The sequence below is a fragment of the Ailuropoda melanoleuca genome, chromosome 6, assembly GCF_002007445.2.
Source record: "Ailuropoda melanoleuca isolate Jingjing chromosome 6, ASM200744v2, whole genome shotgun sequence".
In the NCBI taxonomy this organism is placed as follows: Eukaryota; Metazoa; Chordata; class Mammalia; order Carnivora; family Ursidae; genus Ailuropoda; species Ailuropoda melanoleuca.
In genome coordinates this window covers 54,508,026-54,523,893 of record NC_048223.1, presented here as the reverse complement: position 1 = coordinate 54,523,893, position 15,868 = coordinate 54,508,026, and the positions used below count along the sequence as shown (strand labels likewise).

General features: G+C 35.3%; 1 pseudogene; it reads right to left on the bottom strand.

Annotated features, from left to right (window-relative positions):
* Positions 1–15,868, bottom strand: part of LOC117795054 — a 97,516-nt pseudogene that overhangs the window by 2,142 nt on the left and 79,506 nt on the right.

Below are 15,868 nucleotides of genomic sequence, written 5' to 3'. Positions count from 1 at the left end.
AGGATGTGGAGAAAGGGGAACCCTCTTACACTGTTGGTGGGAATGCAAGTTGGTACAGCCATTTTGGAAAATAGTGTGGAGGTTCCTCAAAAAGTTAAAAATAGAGCTACCCTATGACCCAGCAATTGTGTTACTGGGTATTTACCCCAAAGATACAGATGTAGGGAAAAGAAGGGGCACCTGCACCCCAATGTTCAGAGCAGCAATGTCCACAATAGCCACACTGTGGAAGGAGCTGAGATGCCCTTCAACAAATGACTGGATTAAAAAGATGTGGTCCATATATACAATGGAATATTACTCTGCCATCAGAAAGGATGAATACCCACCATANATACCTACCATATGCATCAACATGGATGGAACTGGAGGAGATTATGCTATGAAATAAGTCAAGCAGAGAAAGACAATTATCATACGGTTTCACTTATATGTGGAACATAAGGAATAGCATGGAGGACATTAGGAGAAGGAAGGGAAAAATGAAGGGGGGGAATTCAGAAAGAGAGACGAACCATGAGAGACCATGGATTCCAGGAAACAAACTGAGGGTTTTAGAGGGGAGAGAGTGGGGGTATGGGCTAGTCTGGTGAAGGGTATTAAGGAGGGCACATATTGTATGGAGCAAAAGATGAATCATGGAACACTACATCAAAAGCTAATGATGTACTGTATGGTGACTAACATGTCATAATAATTTAAAAAATCAATAAATTAAAAAATTCAAAAGATAAATTTAAAAAAATACACTCCATTTGGGGCGCCTGGGTGGCACAGCGGTTAAGCGTCTGCCTTCGGCTCAGGGCGTGATCCCGGCGTTATGGGATCGAGCCCCACATCAGGCTCCTCTGCTATGAGCCTGCCTCTTCCTCTCCCACTCCCCCTGCTTGTGTTCCCTCTCTCGCTGGCTGTCTCTATCTCTGTCAAATAAATAAATAAATAAAATCTTTAAAAAAAAAATACACTCCATTTGATTTTAAAGTGGAGATTTTTGTTCTGATCTAGAATATGGTCTATTAGTGAATTTTCTATGTGCAATTTAAAAGAACGTGTTTTCTGGTTCTTTGAAAATATCAATAAAATTGTCAAACTTCTAGCACTACTGACAAAGAAATGAGGAAAGACATAAACTACCAATATCAGGAATGAAACAGGATGTCACCATAGATCCTGCAAACAGCCAAAGGATAACAAGATAATGCAGAGAACAACTGTACACACATATACTGGACAACTTACATAAAATGGACGGATTCCTTAAAAAAACAATCTACCACAATCTACCACAACTCACCAAATATTAAATAAATAATTTGCAAGCCCTATAACTATTCAGAAAAATGAATTCATAATTTAAAACTCTCCCCAAAAAAGTAATCTTCAGGCTCAGATAGTTTCACTGGAGTTCTACCAAGCCATTAATGAAGAATGAACATAAATTCTACACAATCCCATCCAGAAGATGAAAGAGGAGGAAATACTTTCCAGTTCATTTTATAAGGCTAGTATTACATTAATTCCAAACGCAGACAAACATAATATCAGAAAGAGAGAAAAAAACAAATGAAGAAACAAAATTACAGAAATCCTTTAATAAGCTTATCAAATTGAGTGTGGAAATATATGAAAAGAATTATAAGCCTAAGTGGGATTCATTTCAGAGAAGCAATGTTTGACCAATATTTGATAATCAAACAATACAATCCACCATATTAACAACCAGAATGAGAGAAAACATGATCATATCAATTGGTGGAGTAAAAGCACTTGACAAAATTTAAGCCATTCATGATAAAAACTCTCAAATAAAAAAGAATAAAGGGGAACTCCTTCATTTAGAAAAATAGAATCTACAAAAACCCTGTAGTTCACATTCTATGTAATGGTGTAAGTTGGAGTACTTTCCCTCTAGGATCTAGGACAGGGTAAGGATGTCTGCTCTTAGCACTTTATTCACCCTAATGCTGGAAGATCTAGCCAGTGCAATAAGGCAAGGGGGGAAAAAAAAGAAAGAAAAGAAAAGAAAAAAAAGAAAAGAAAAGAAAAAAAAAAGAAAGAAAAGGCATACAATATCAGAAAAGAAGAAACAAAACTATCCTATTGAGAGGAAATATGATTATCTATGAATACAAAATCTAAGGAATATTTAAAAAAAAACCCTCCTAAAATGAATGATTAAATTAAAATGTAATACTGTGATGGTTAATTTTAGATGCCAACTTGACTAGGCTAAGGAATGTCCGGATAGTCAGTAAAACAGTATTTCTGGGTGCATCTGTGCAGGTGTTTCAGGATGGCATTAACATCTGAATAGGCAGACTGAGTAAAGAAGATTCACCTTCAATGGTGCAGGTGGACATCATCCAATTCGTTGAGGAGCTGTATAGAGCAAAAAGGGGAGGGAATTCTCTTGCTCTTCTTGAGCTGAGACTTCCACCTTCTCCTGCCTTGGGAGAACAGATTACTGTTTCTTCTACCTCCAGACTCAGGACTCACACTGATTACACCGCTGGTTTTCCTGGTTTTCCAGTTTATAGACGGCAGATGTCAGACTGTGGGATTTATCAGCCTCCTAAGTGTCTCTCTCTCTCTCCTCTTTCTCTCCTATATATATACACACAGAGAGATAATATAGTAACACATAGCTATATATAGTTACATAGTTACATATATAGTTACATAGTTATATATAGAGATACATAGAGTTACATATCTCTCTATATTTAGTCAAATGTAGTTATATATATGTATATATAGTTACATAGTTATATATGTAGATACATATATACATATATATAGCTATATATAGCTATATACAGTTACATAGTTTTATATATCTAAAACTTCTCTGGAGAACCATGAAAAATAAAATACCATTTGAAATCACTAAAAAAAAGGAAATACTTAGGTCTAAATCTAATGAAACATGTATGCTGCAATCTACAAAGCGCTGATGAAATAAATCAAAGGAGATCTAAAGAAATAGAGAGACATACTGTGTTCATTATTGGGTGGTCCAACATAACAAAGATGTCAATTCTTTACATATTAATATAAAGCTTTAATGCAATTCCTAACAAAATCCCAGCAAAACTTTGGGTAGAAATAGACAAGCTTATTTTAAAAATGCAAAGGAACTAAAACAGTTAAAACAATTGTGAAAAGTAAGAATTAAGAGAACTGAACTGGCTCCTCATTCAGCATCTATTAAGGAGGTACAGAAATCAAGACTGTGTGATATAGGTAGAGGGATAGACACATAGGCAGGTACAACAGAATAGAGAACCGAAAACAGACCCACACAAATATGCCCAACTGATTTTTGACAAATGTGCAAAAGCAGTTTAGTAGAAGAAAGAGCCTTTTCAACAAATGGTATTGGATAAATTGCACACCCACAGCCAAACATTGAACATCAACCTATTTCACAACTTACACAAAATTACCTCAAAATGTGTCACACACTTCAGTGTAAAATATAAAACCATGAAACTTCTTGGTAAAAAAAATAGGAGAAAATCTTTAGGATCTAGGAGGAGGCATATAATTCTTAGACTTGACACCAAAATGGGATGCATTAAAGAAAAAGTTGATGAATAGGGCATCATCAAAATTAAAAATGTTTGCTCTACAAAGACCCTAAGAAGAGAATGAAAAAAAAATCTACATATTGAGGGAATACATTTGCAAAATATATGTCTATCACATGTCTGACAAAGGGCTAGTATCCAGAATAAAACTTTTAAGAAGCTATCAAAATCCAACAGTGAAAAAAAAATCTAGTTAGAAAATGGGTAAAAGCAATGAACAGGTATTTCACCACAGATATCTACAGATGACAAACAAGCATTGGGAACTACAAATTAAAACCACAGGAGGTACCACTGCATGCCTATCAGAATGGCTAAAATAAAAAATGACACCAGAAAATACTGGCAGACATCCAGAGCAACTGGATCACACGTACATTGCTTGTGGGGATATAAATTGATATGGCCACTCTGGGAAACAATTTGTCAGTGTCTTTCACAAACAAGACCTGCACTTACTGTAAAACCCAGCAATTGCCCTGTGGGCAATTTATCTAGAATCATGATATTTTATGTTCACGTAAAAATCTCAGCATGGTTGTGAGAGTAGCTTTATTTGTAATAGCCAAAAACTGTTAAAAACCCAATGGGTTAATGTCCTTCGATGGGCTTTTGATTAAGCAAACAGTGGTACATCCATAGCATGAAATATTACCCATCAATCCAGCAATCAATAAAAAGAGCCTATTAATACACACAATCTGGATGACTCTCCAGAGAATTATGATGAGTGTGAGAAAAAAAAAATCTAAACCAGAAAAGTTACATAGTGTATGATGATATCCTTGAAATGGCAAAATTTTAGGAGCACAGGACAGATTACTGGTTGCCAGGGGATAAGAAGTGGATGCAGAGGAGAGGTGAGCTGTAACTATAGATGGGAATGTGTTAATAATGAGCTAACTTTGCAGTGATTGCAATGCTCTCTACCTTGGCTGTCTGAGAGCAATATGCTGGTAGCTCTTCCTCTAGGTGGAAAAGATGGTATAGGTCATATTAGGTGATGGGTACATAAGATCTCTCCATCTTGGATTGTACAACTGCTTGTGAATGTACAATTACCTATTTTTTTTAAAAAAAGTTTAATTTTAAAAGTATTAATGTTCAGGAAACTGGCCTTCCCAAACTGATAATGTCATTCATTAAAAACTAAACAAATTTTATGAAAAACAATTTGACACGGTATTGCAAGTGTATCTCGAATCTTTCTACCCTTTTACTCAAGCGTCTGTTTCTGAGGATTTGATACTATATATAATCACATTATGTTATGTTCAAAATTTCCATTATTAAAAATAAATGAGCCTTATGTGCACAAATTCATTAGTCACTTATCATAGCAGCAGCAACAGAAAGGAAACTACCAAAATGCCCGAATATGGAGAGATAGCAAAATAAATTACTTTGTTTACATAGAATAAATACATCCATATATTGTCATGGTACAAACAAGTGGATAAGGCAAATTATAAGACCGTATGTTCTATATGATTTTAATTCTGTATTAATAGTTCATTAGTTATTAATAATTATTCATAGTTATTAATATCTCATCTAAATATACTAACAAAGATTGTTTGCTTGACCAGTCCTTAGTCAGGCCTAAACTTCCCCCTAGGCCCATGTGTGCACAGTTGAAAATCCAGTTTTAGCAGAACCCTGCTAAGTCAGTTTAACCAGAACCCCCTACTCTCAATATTGATCACCCTAGATATCCAGTCACGTTCTGCATTCTCTACCACCCAGGGTGATGCCTGATCACCCCGGCTTGTTGGCCACAAAGAATCCTGTTATGTCGACTTAGCCAGAATCCTTTTCACCCTTGATATTTCCTCTTAGTAATTTTCCATTCACTGCCCCCCACCCTGCTCCTAGGCTATAAATTCCCACTTACTCATGTTTTTTTGGAGTTAAGCCCAATCTCTGTCCCCCACTGTGAAACCCATTGCAGTGGGACCTGCACCAATCATGATGGTGTTGAATAAAGTTTGCCTTAACCATCTTTAACAAATGTCATTGAGTATTTGTCCCTTCAGCAGTATTTACACCAAAATAAAAGTAGCAGTTATGTCTAGGAAAGACACTACAGGTTTGTTCTTTTTTTTAAAGGATTTTATTTATTTATTTGACAGCGAGAGAGACAGCCAGTGAGAGAGGGAACACAAGCAGGGAGAGTGGGAAAGGAAGAAGCAGGCTTCCAGCAGAGGAGCCCAATGCGGGGCTCGATCCCAGGACCCTGGGACCACGCCCTGAGCTGAAGGCAGACCCTTAATGACTGAGCCACGCAGGCACCCCAGTAATTACAGGTTTTTAAAATGTTTTTCTTTATGTATTTCTTGTGTTTTCCTAATTTTCTATAATTAACAGGTTAATTTCATCATCAGAAAAAGTCCTCTAAATTGAAGTTAATAATCTAAGACAAAGAAAAATTGATTCTGCCTTATGAATAAATAATGAATTTCATGTGGGTCAAATTGACAGCTAGTGTTATTTTGGTCTTTCATAACCTTGTTAATTTCTTCTCTTGTTCTGTCAGTTACTGAGAGAAGAATGTTGAAGTCTCCTAACACTAGTTTTGAATGTTTTGTTTATTTCTCATTTCAGTTTAATCAGATTTTGTTGGGATCTTGAAACTCTGCTGTTAGAAGCAAAATCACCTGGGGTTGTCTTGTCTTCCCACTGAATCGACTCTTGCCTCTGCAATCTCCTTTACTGTAAATTAGTTTTTGTCAAGTGTTTGTCTCTCTCTTTACCTTCAACTTACCCATGTTTTTACATTTAATGTGAGTTTTTTATAGACAGCATCCAAATTGGTCTTAGTTTTTTAATTCAATGTCACAATTTCTACTTTTTTAGTTGGAGTATTTAGACCACTGAGTTTATCTCAGTGTATTTAGTGTGATGATGGGTATGGTTGGATGCATCTTGCTATTTTCTATTTCTCCCATATGCTCTTTGCTTGATTTTCTATTTTGTGGGTTATTTTGACTGTTTCTTCTATTTCATTTTTTCTCCACTACTTGCTTATGTGTGAAACCTCTTTATTTTATTTCTGCACATTGCTTAACTTTTCCTCCAGAACCTGGAAGGCATAACTCATGGTTATTTTATAGTCCTTTTTAAATAGCTACCACTTATCTGGGCCATATCTAATGAGCACACCTCTTCCCTTCTCAGTACAATATTACTGTGGGTTTAATCAATCTCACAAGTCGTGGAGCTGGATTTGGGTTTAATTGTTGCTTTCGTTGCTTTCAGATTCCACCAATATAGAATTGTCTCAACCTTCAAACCCTTCAAAGACTTCCAAACACTCAGGTTCCATTCAAAATCTTGCCATGTCCTAGAGGTCCCAGATTGCTGCATCTCTCATCTTCCTCAGCTTTTCACCTACCCTCTTTAAATGTAGTCAGGATAAGCTCTACAATGTTTTTGGAGGCTGCTTTTGCTTTTCCCTTCTAGTACTGTTCACAATTGGCAATTATGTGTTCACTTCTTGCTTAATTTATTATTTTTACTCCCTTACTGAATTATAATTTCCAATGAGTGCTTAGTACAGTCTGACAAATTGTGTGTTCCCGGTAAATATATTTTTAAAAATAACAAATGAACTGTAACAAGAAGAAAACACACCAATTAAATTAAGACTAGATGTTAATTAGGAGGATAATGGAATTACCTAGACCATGTGTGCAATGTTGAATAATTGCAGACTTACAAAGTTATTTTACATAGTGATTCTCTATTTTAAAATATTATTATATTTGATTCATTTCCTTAAAGTATGCTAAATCCATCAGAAATAAATAGATTTTGCTATAAAAGTGGCCTGTTCTATTTAGTGAAGTGCAATTGCTTTGATTTAAAATAGTGGTTGATGGTCTCTGGGTCTGTGCACAAATTCAGTATTAAATCTGAATGTATAAATAGAAGCATTCCATTAATTAATGCATGTGAGGCTTATACAAGTTACTTTGAAATCTGTCTGGCATATCTCACCATTTTTTTGACTTTCTGTCACTGTGGTTGTGAAAAAAACAAAAAACAAAACAAAAAATAACAAGAAGGTAAGAATTTCACCTACTACAGTCTTATTCAAAAACCTTACATATTTTTTTTCTTTAACTTCAACCCCTGACATTTAGCTTACTAGCTCGGCCTGTTCACCTTACACACAAAGTAAGAAAATTATAATCTAAATGTATGGTGCAGGAAATGCCATTTTCATATTAGTATAACACACCAAAAGACTGATTTTTAATTTCTTTTTAAAACCACAAGATTACAGTATATTTACCAAATAGGCATGAGATTATTAATAGGCTTCATTATGCTACAAAATGTATGGCGCAATTATGATTCAGAATGATTACTTGCAGGTGGACAGACACAAACCTTCCGTCTATAGGAACGTCCAAGCTAAATGTCACATTCTAGATCTGAGTATTTCTCACATCATTGCTCCTAACAAGAACATAGATTAGATTTTTAAGAAAGGGAGAGGAGGTGGAGCCATAGAACTCACTCACAGATAGTATCATGAACTCTATCAACCACGTGCGAAGACCTTGTGTAATAAGAGAATGTCTGCTACACAAGCTGGGGTACCAAATCATGAGTCTGGAAGCTGGCTGAGAAGACCAAGACGGTCTATGAGAAAGGACACTGTTCCTCCTCTTGTTAACACACTTGAAAAGTCCAAGATCAAGAGTTGGACATAGAGCTGTTGTCTCCTATAGTTGCAACAAATGATTGACTTTTAATATAATTGTTTCTTAAAACAGAGGATCATAGGGGAAGGGAGGGAAAAATAAAATTAGATGAAATCAGAGAGGGAGACAAACCATAAGAGACTCTTAACTACAGGAAACTAACTGAGGGTTGCTGGAGGGAGATGGGGGGGCTGGGGTAATTGGGTGATGGGCATTAAGGAGGGCACGTGATGTAATGTACACTGGGTGTTATATGCAACTAATGATTTTATTAGGTGAACTCTGCATCTGAAACCCATGATATACTGTATGTTAACTAACTGAATTTAAATAAAGTAAGTAAAAAAAATTAAAGATAATTGTTTCTTATCCTTATGATTCTGAACTATGGCAATTTAAGACTTGGGTTCCTAGGGACAGGAAACTTAAATCAGGGAACATAATGTTTTAAAGTATTGGAGTCTAACATCGCCACTTCATTCGGAAAGATGAATCATGGTTTGACTGGAATGATTGACTCTAACTATCAATAGGAAACCATTGAAATTCTAGTAGCAGTGATACAGTGATACCAGAAGCAGTAAAGATGTGTTGAAGACACATTTGCGTTGACTGCACATCTTCATTCCTTGCTAATCATTACTGATCTGCTTCCATTTCCAAGCATACTGTGGGAGCACCATTCATGTTTGATACAATGACCATAGGTGAGTGGATCACAGGAACAAGAACAACACGGGGGCACTCAAGCTCTTTGCAAGGTGAAGACAGCATAGTAAACACAGAATCTGGTGTGTACTACCTGCCATTAAGATGGATACAATACTGAAAGTGATATTAAATAAAAGTGATTATTGGACTCAGAAATAAGCTAAGTAGCTTCCTGGGCCAGGAGCAAGATCAAAATTTTGAAGAAGGAATCGGAGTATTTTACCTATGAAATATCGAGATCTAATGTCAAGTGATAGTAATTAAAACACTATGGTATTGGCACAGGGACAAAGAGACCAATGAAGCAGAGCAAGAAGGTCCATACAGAACCACCCGTATATGGAATCCTGACACGTGATGTAAGTGGATCTACAGAATAGCACTAAAATGATAAACTTGTCAATAACTTGTTGTAAGCAACTGATTGTTGATATTTTTAATTACCTCCTACAATAGGAAATAGAAAGCCAATTTAGAATAAGTCTGTAAATGCAAGCAAGGTCCCACATCTCTTAGGAGAAAATGTCAGAGAAATTGTCATTAGCCTTGGATAGGCTAAGATGTATACAGGTACAAAATATATAAACCATAAAAGTAAAATTCAATAAACCTGACTACAGTAAAATGTAAAACGTATGTTTACAGAAAGATACCATAAAGAGAGCTAAAAGGCAAGTCAAGGAAAAAGAAATGATTTTTAAAACATGAGTAAACAATCAAGACAATACATTAAGAATTTTAATAAATAAATAGATGCTTTATTATTGAAAATCAAGAAAAAATAACTCATTAGAGAAACGACAATTCACAGAAAAAGAAGCTAAACGGCTAAGACCATGTGGAAAGATTGCTCAAACTTTCTAATATTCAAGGAAATGCAAATTAAAATAAAATCCCATTTCACACCAATGAGATATATACAATTTTAAAAGTCTGACAATATCAAGAATTATTGAGACTATGAATAGCAACTTCTAAAATGGCAACTCTAGCAGGGCTGAAGATGTGACTGTCCTACAATCTGGGGGAGGGGAAGAAACGTGTAAATAACATGAGACGAATTGTGGAACAGAATGATCCACTGATCTGGATGCTGTCAGTTTAAAAGCCCTTGGAATAGCAAATGATACTAATAGATTTCATTTTAAAGCACTTATTTGCATTTTTAATTAAAACTCTCTTTCAGAGATCTCAGACTTCCTCAAAATTGCCCCCAAAAAAGATTTGCTGCAAGTCTTTCATTAGCACAGAGAAAAAGAGACTTTGGGATGCTTGGAACCCAGCTTGGTGATAGCCATAAAGGCAAAAAAAAAAAAAAAAAAGAAGCAAATTTCCCAAAAGTACGGGTAGTGACAGTCCCGGCAAAGGATGAGATCTTAAACTCTGGCTACTTTGTGGAATGTCTCTGCTATTCAGTGTAAGATCTCACATTGCACAATTTTTGGAAATGGATAATTCTGGGATAATACTAAAAGTGCTGGTCCAGTTACTCAAGACCTTGATGAAATGGGCAAGTTTGAATCTTCTCTGTAAGTAAACATTCTATTTTGTTATCCAGTCTTCCAGCTTCTGAAAGGGTTGTGCCTTACCTTTCTTAGCAATCTCATCTATTTCATGGTTCCAGCTCTTACTTTTAATTGGGTGACCATAAAATTATTAATCCTATATAGAATCTCACTCCTCACTTTGAAGCCCACATCCATCCCCAACTGTTGGACATCTCTACCCGTAAGTCTACCTGAGGTCTGTCCAATAGAACTTCTAAGAATATGAAAATACTCTTTGTGCTTACCAGTAGCATAACTTCCAGCCACATGGGGTACTGAATGTGACTATGACAACTGAGAGACTGAACTTATTTATTTTACTTTGATTTAATTAAAGTTCAAATAACCACATGTGGCTACTGTATTGGACAGCCCACATGTACCTGAGAGCAGAAAGCTACCCTATAATGTTTCATTTGCCAAGAGTTAATTTCTCCAATTCTTTGGAACCTCTCCAGCCTTGACAGTGCTTTTGTGTAGCTTGTCACTTTTCCCAGGAAAATGCTCACTTTATTGTCAAATGGTGTAAACTAAGAACTGACATATGCTGTATAGCAATCAGCACTTAGTATTTTGGGTTTTTTTTAAGCATTTAGTATTTACTACATCAAACATATTTTGCTTTGCCAAATGATATAGGACTGTATCACATTATTTTTTTTTCCTTTTTCATAAGCACTTTAACTCAGATGCCAACAAGCTCTTTAAGTCCAACTCTCAAAGGAAAATTCTAATCAACATATCCAAAGGTAAAATGAAGTCTACATTACAGCAAAAGTGAGCACATAATTTCCTGATGTATGCTTAATTTTCTCTGCAGGTAGATGATAGAGTAGAAACTTACAAAAATCAATTAGCTATTGTTTGTGAAAGGATAATTATAGACTGGTTGCTTTGAACTTGTTCATGCAAGAGAAATGAAAAGAAAAACATGTTGCACCATTTTAAAACAAAATGTCAGGATGAAAAGCTGACTGAGAGGAAAATTGGACCACATTGAGTGGTTACTATTCATGAATATATATGAAGTACTATTGTTACTGTCAGTTTGCATAATGAGTAACTTGTTTCCAATTTTTAATTTTATATAGAAATTTCTTATAATTTAACAACATAAAGAACATTAACAACATTAATTTTCTTTATTAAAACTGTCACATGTAATGTTAACATTCTCACATTTCGGTGAGATAATGTTTCCAAGATTGCCTCTCTGACATCAGTTGAATCAAGGTCAGAAACAAGAATTTTGCTACATCAATACAATTATATAGTTAGATATTTAAAAAAATATTTAACAACCAGCTCTCTATAGCTGACTGATGTCCATGGGACATATTCATTTCTTTCCCTTTTCATCAGATTTCTTCAGATCTGCTTTGACATGGAGCCAAAAGCACATTTCCCTTATGGCACCATGCCCTGCCTCCAAATTAATACATGTAAAAAGCATTTCATGAAAAAATACAGTCCAACAGCAATATATGGTTTATAATGGGCTATAACTCAGATCTAAACCCCAACATCCTAAACACACTCATTACCCCCAAATAAATAAAATAAACCTGCAAATAAAAAGACTAGGAACTCAACATACATACATTTTCTCTTTCCTTTCATTCTTACGATAGGAGATACTTCAAAATAACACGTGTCATCTAAAACATTAGTAAAGTCCTCTCAAAAGAGAATTTGACATTAAATCAGGACGACTATAATACCAGATATAGAAATAGGAAATAAGCAGATGCCAGAGATAAATTATTACTTCATACCTTCTTTATAATCTCAATGATGTATGAGTTTTCCCTAATTTTATCATTAACAACCAAGAGAGTTTATAAATAAATAATGGAAGCTTAATGGCATACCTTTATTTCCTACTAAAATTCTAAGGCTAAAAATATAAAAGTAAGGAAAAACAAGCATGAATATTAAAAACTAAGGCACAGAGCAGTCAAAAATATAATAACTTCCAAGAAATTCTATGAGATACTGTGCAGATGGCAACAAATATAAAAATTTTCTCTCTGAGAGGAGGAAAACCTTGGGAAAAACACTTAATGCTCTATAAATGAGCCCTCTGTGTGTTTTTTTGTTAGAGCCATATTTCATTCTTCAAATAAATTGGGAAAATTAATATGTAAATTCTTACATTGCCTGAAAAGTTATTATGCTACCCACATAGCATGTTATTTAAAACTTAACTAAATTATTTTTTCTAAAATAATCTGTACCTAGTAAATTTTGGCTGGAATTCACTAACACCTGTTTGGCATATATTTATTAGACTGTCCAAATAGTCTATTTGTAATTGATTTTTTTGTAGACTTTATTTTTAGGGAGTAGCAGTTTAGGATCACAGGAAAATTGAGAGACAGATACAGCGATTTCCCATATACCCCCACTCCCACACACGCATACTCTCCCCCATTATCAACATCCCCACCAGAGTAGTACATTTGTTACAATTGGTGAACCTCTATTAGCCCCTAATTACCCTAAATCCGTAGTTTATCTTAAAATTCAGTCTTGGTTTTTTACATTCTTGGTTTAAACAAACGTGTAATGAATCATTATCGTATCATAAGCTTTTTTCACTGCCCTAAAAATCCTCTGTGCTCCACCTATTAGCTCCTACCTCCACCAACCTCTGAAAACCAATGATTTTTTTTACTGTCTCTGATAGTTTTTCCCTTTAATGGTTGGAAACATATGGTATGTAGCCTTCTCAGATTGGCTTCTTTCACTTAGTAATATGCACTTGAGTTTCCTCCATATCTTTTCATGGCTTGAAAATTTGTTTCTTTTTGACATGGGATAATATTCCATTGTCTGGATATGCCAAAGTTCGTCTATTCGCCCACTAAAAAACACCTTGGTTGCTTCCGAATTTTGGCATTTATGCATAAAACTTCGACAAACATCTATGTATGGGTATTTGTATGAATGTAAGTTTTCAACTCCTTTGGGTAAATAACAAGTAACACGATTGCAGAATCCTGTGGTCATTTATAAGAACAAGTTAACTGCCTTTCAAAATAGCTATGCTATTTTCCATTTCCACCAGCAATGAATGAGGGTTCCTGTTGCCCTACATCCTCCCCAAGCATTTTGTGTGGTCAGTATTCCAGATTTTCTTTCTATTAAGCATATAGTAGTACTCGTTGTTTTAATTTGTATTTTCCTGATGACACATAAACATCATTTCATATGCTTATTTGCCATCTGTATATACTCTTTGGTGAGGTGTCTGTTCATGTCTTCGGCCCATTTTGGGGCCATTGTTTGTCCGTATTGTTAAGTTCTCAGAGTTTGTTTTATAGTTTGGATAAAATTGTTGGAGAGGATGTGCAGAAAGGGGATCCCTCCTACATTATTGGTGGGAATGCAAGTTGGTACAGCCACTCTGGAAAACAGTGTGGAGGTCCCTTAAAAAAGTTAAAAATTGAGCTACCCTATGACCCAGCCATCACACTACTGGGTGCTTACCCCAAAGATACAGATGTAGTGAAGAGAAGGGCCATATGCACCCCAATGTTCATAGCAGCATTGTCCACAATAGCTAAATCGTGGAAGGAGCCAAGATGCCCTTCAACAGATGACTGGATTAAGAAGCTGTGGTCCATATATACAATGGAATATTACTCAGCTATCAGAAAGAACGAATTCTCAACATTTGCTGCAACATGGACGGCACTGGAGGAGATAATGCTAAGTGAAATAAGTCAAGCAGAGAAAGACAATTATCATATGATTTCTCTCATCTATGGAACATAAGAACTAGGAGGATCGGTAGGGGAAGAAAGGGATAAAGAAAAGGGGGGTAATCAGAAGGGGGAATGAAACATGAGAGACTATGGACTATGAGAAACAAACTGAAGACTTCAGAGGGGAGGGGGGTGGGGGAATGGGATAGACTGGTGATGGGTAGTAAGGAGGGCACGTATTGCATGGTGCACTGGGTGTTATACGCAACTAATGGAGCATCAAACTTTACATCGGAATCCGGGGATGTACTGTATGGTGACTAACATAATATAATAAAAATCATTAAAAAAAAAAAAGAATCACTCAAAGGATAATGTAAAAACAAAAAACAAAAAACAAAAAAAAAAGTTCCTTATGAAATGTGTCCTTACAAATACTTTCTCCCAGTCTGTGGCTTGTCTTCTTTTGACATTGTCTTTCACAGAGCTGAAGTTTTTCATTTTCATTGTGTCCAGCTTACCCATTCTTCCTTTCACAGATCATGACCTTGGTGTTTTATCTGAAAAGACATCACCATACCCAAGGTCATCTAGGTTTTCTCCTAAGTTGTATTCTGGCAGTTTTATAGTTCTGCATTTTACATTTATGTCTGTGATTCATTTTGAGTTGGTTTTTATGAAATATAAGTTCTGTATCTATATTAATTATTTTGTGTGTGGATGTCAAATGTCCCTGCATCATTTGTTGAAAAGACTATGTTTTCTCGATTACATTGGCTTTGCTCCTTTGACAAAGATCAGTTGACTATATTTATATGGGTCTATTTCTGGGCTCTCTATTCTGTTCCACTGATCTTTTTGATATTTTTTTCACCAATTCCATACTGTATAGATTACCGTAGTTTTATAGTAAGTTTTGAAGTCGGATAGTGTTACTTCTCTAACTGTTGTTCTTCAAAACTGTATTAGCTATTCTGGGTATTTTGCCTCCCCATAAACTTTAGAATAAATTTGTTGATATCCACAGTTTTGATTTTTATTGAAATTATATTAATATACAGATCAATTTGGAAGGAATTTACATATTGAATTTTCCTAACCATAAACCATAAACTTCCTAACCATGAATATTTCTCCATTTTAGTTATTCTTTGATTTTATCATAAGAATTTTATAGTTTTCCTCATAAATATCCTGTAAATATATTATTAGATATATACTTAAGCACTTCATTTCGGGGGTCTAATGGAAATGTTGTGTTTTTAATTTCAAAATCCCACTTATTCATTGCAGGTATATGGAAAAGCAATTGCTTTTGTGTATTAATCATGTATCTGGAAACCTTCCTATAATTGGTTATTAGTTCCAGGAGTTGGTGTTTTTTTGGTCAATTCTTTCATATTTTCTACAGATGATCATATACAGTTTTATTTCTTCTTTCCCAATCTTTATGCCTTTTATTTCCTTTTCATGTCATTGCATTAGCTAGAACCTCCAATACAATGTTGAAAGGTACTGAGAAGGGGGGCACCTGGGTGGCACAGTCGTTAAGCGCCTGCCTTCGGCTCAGGGCGTGATCCCAGCCCTATGGGATTGAG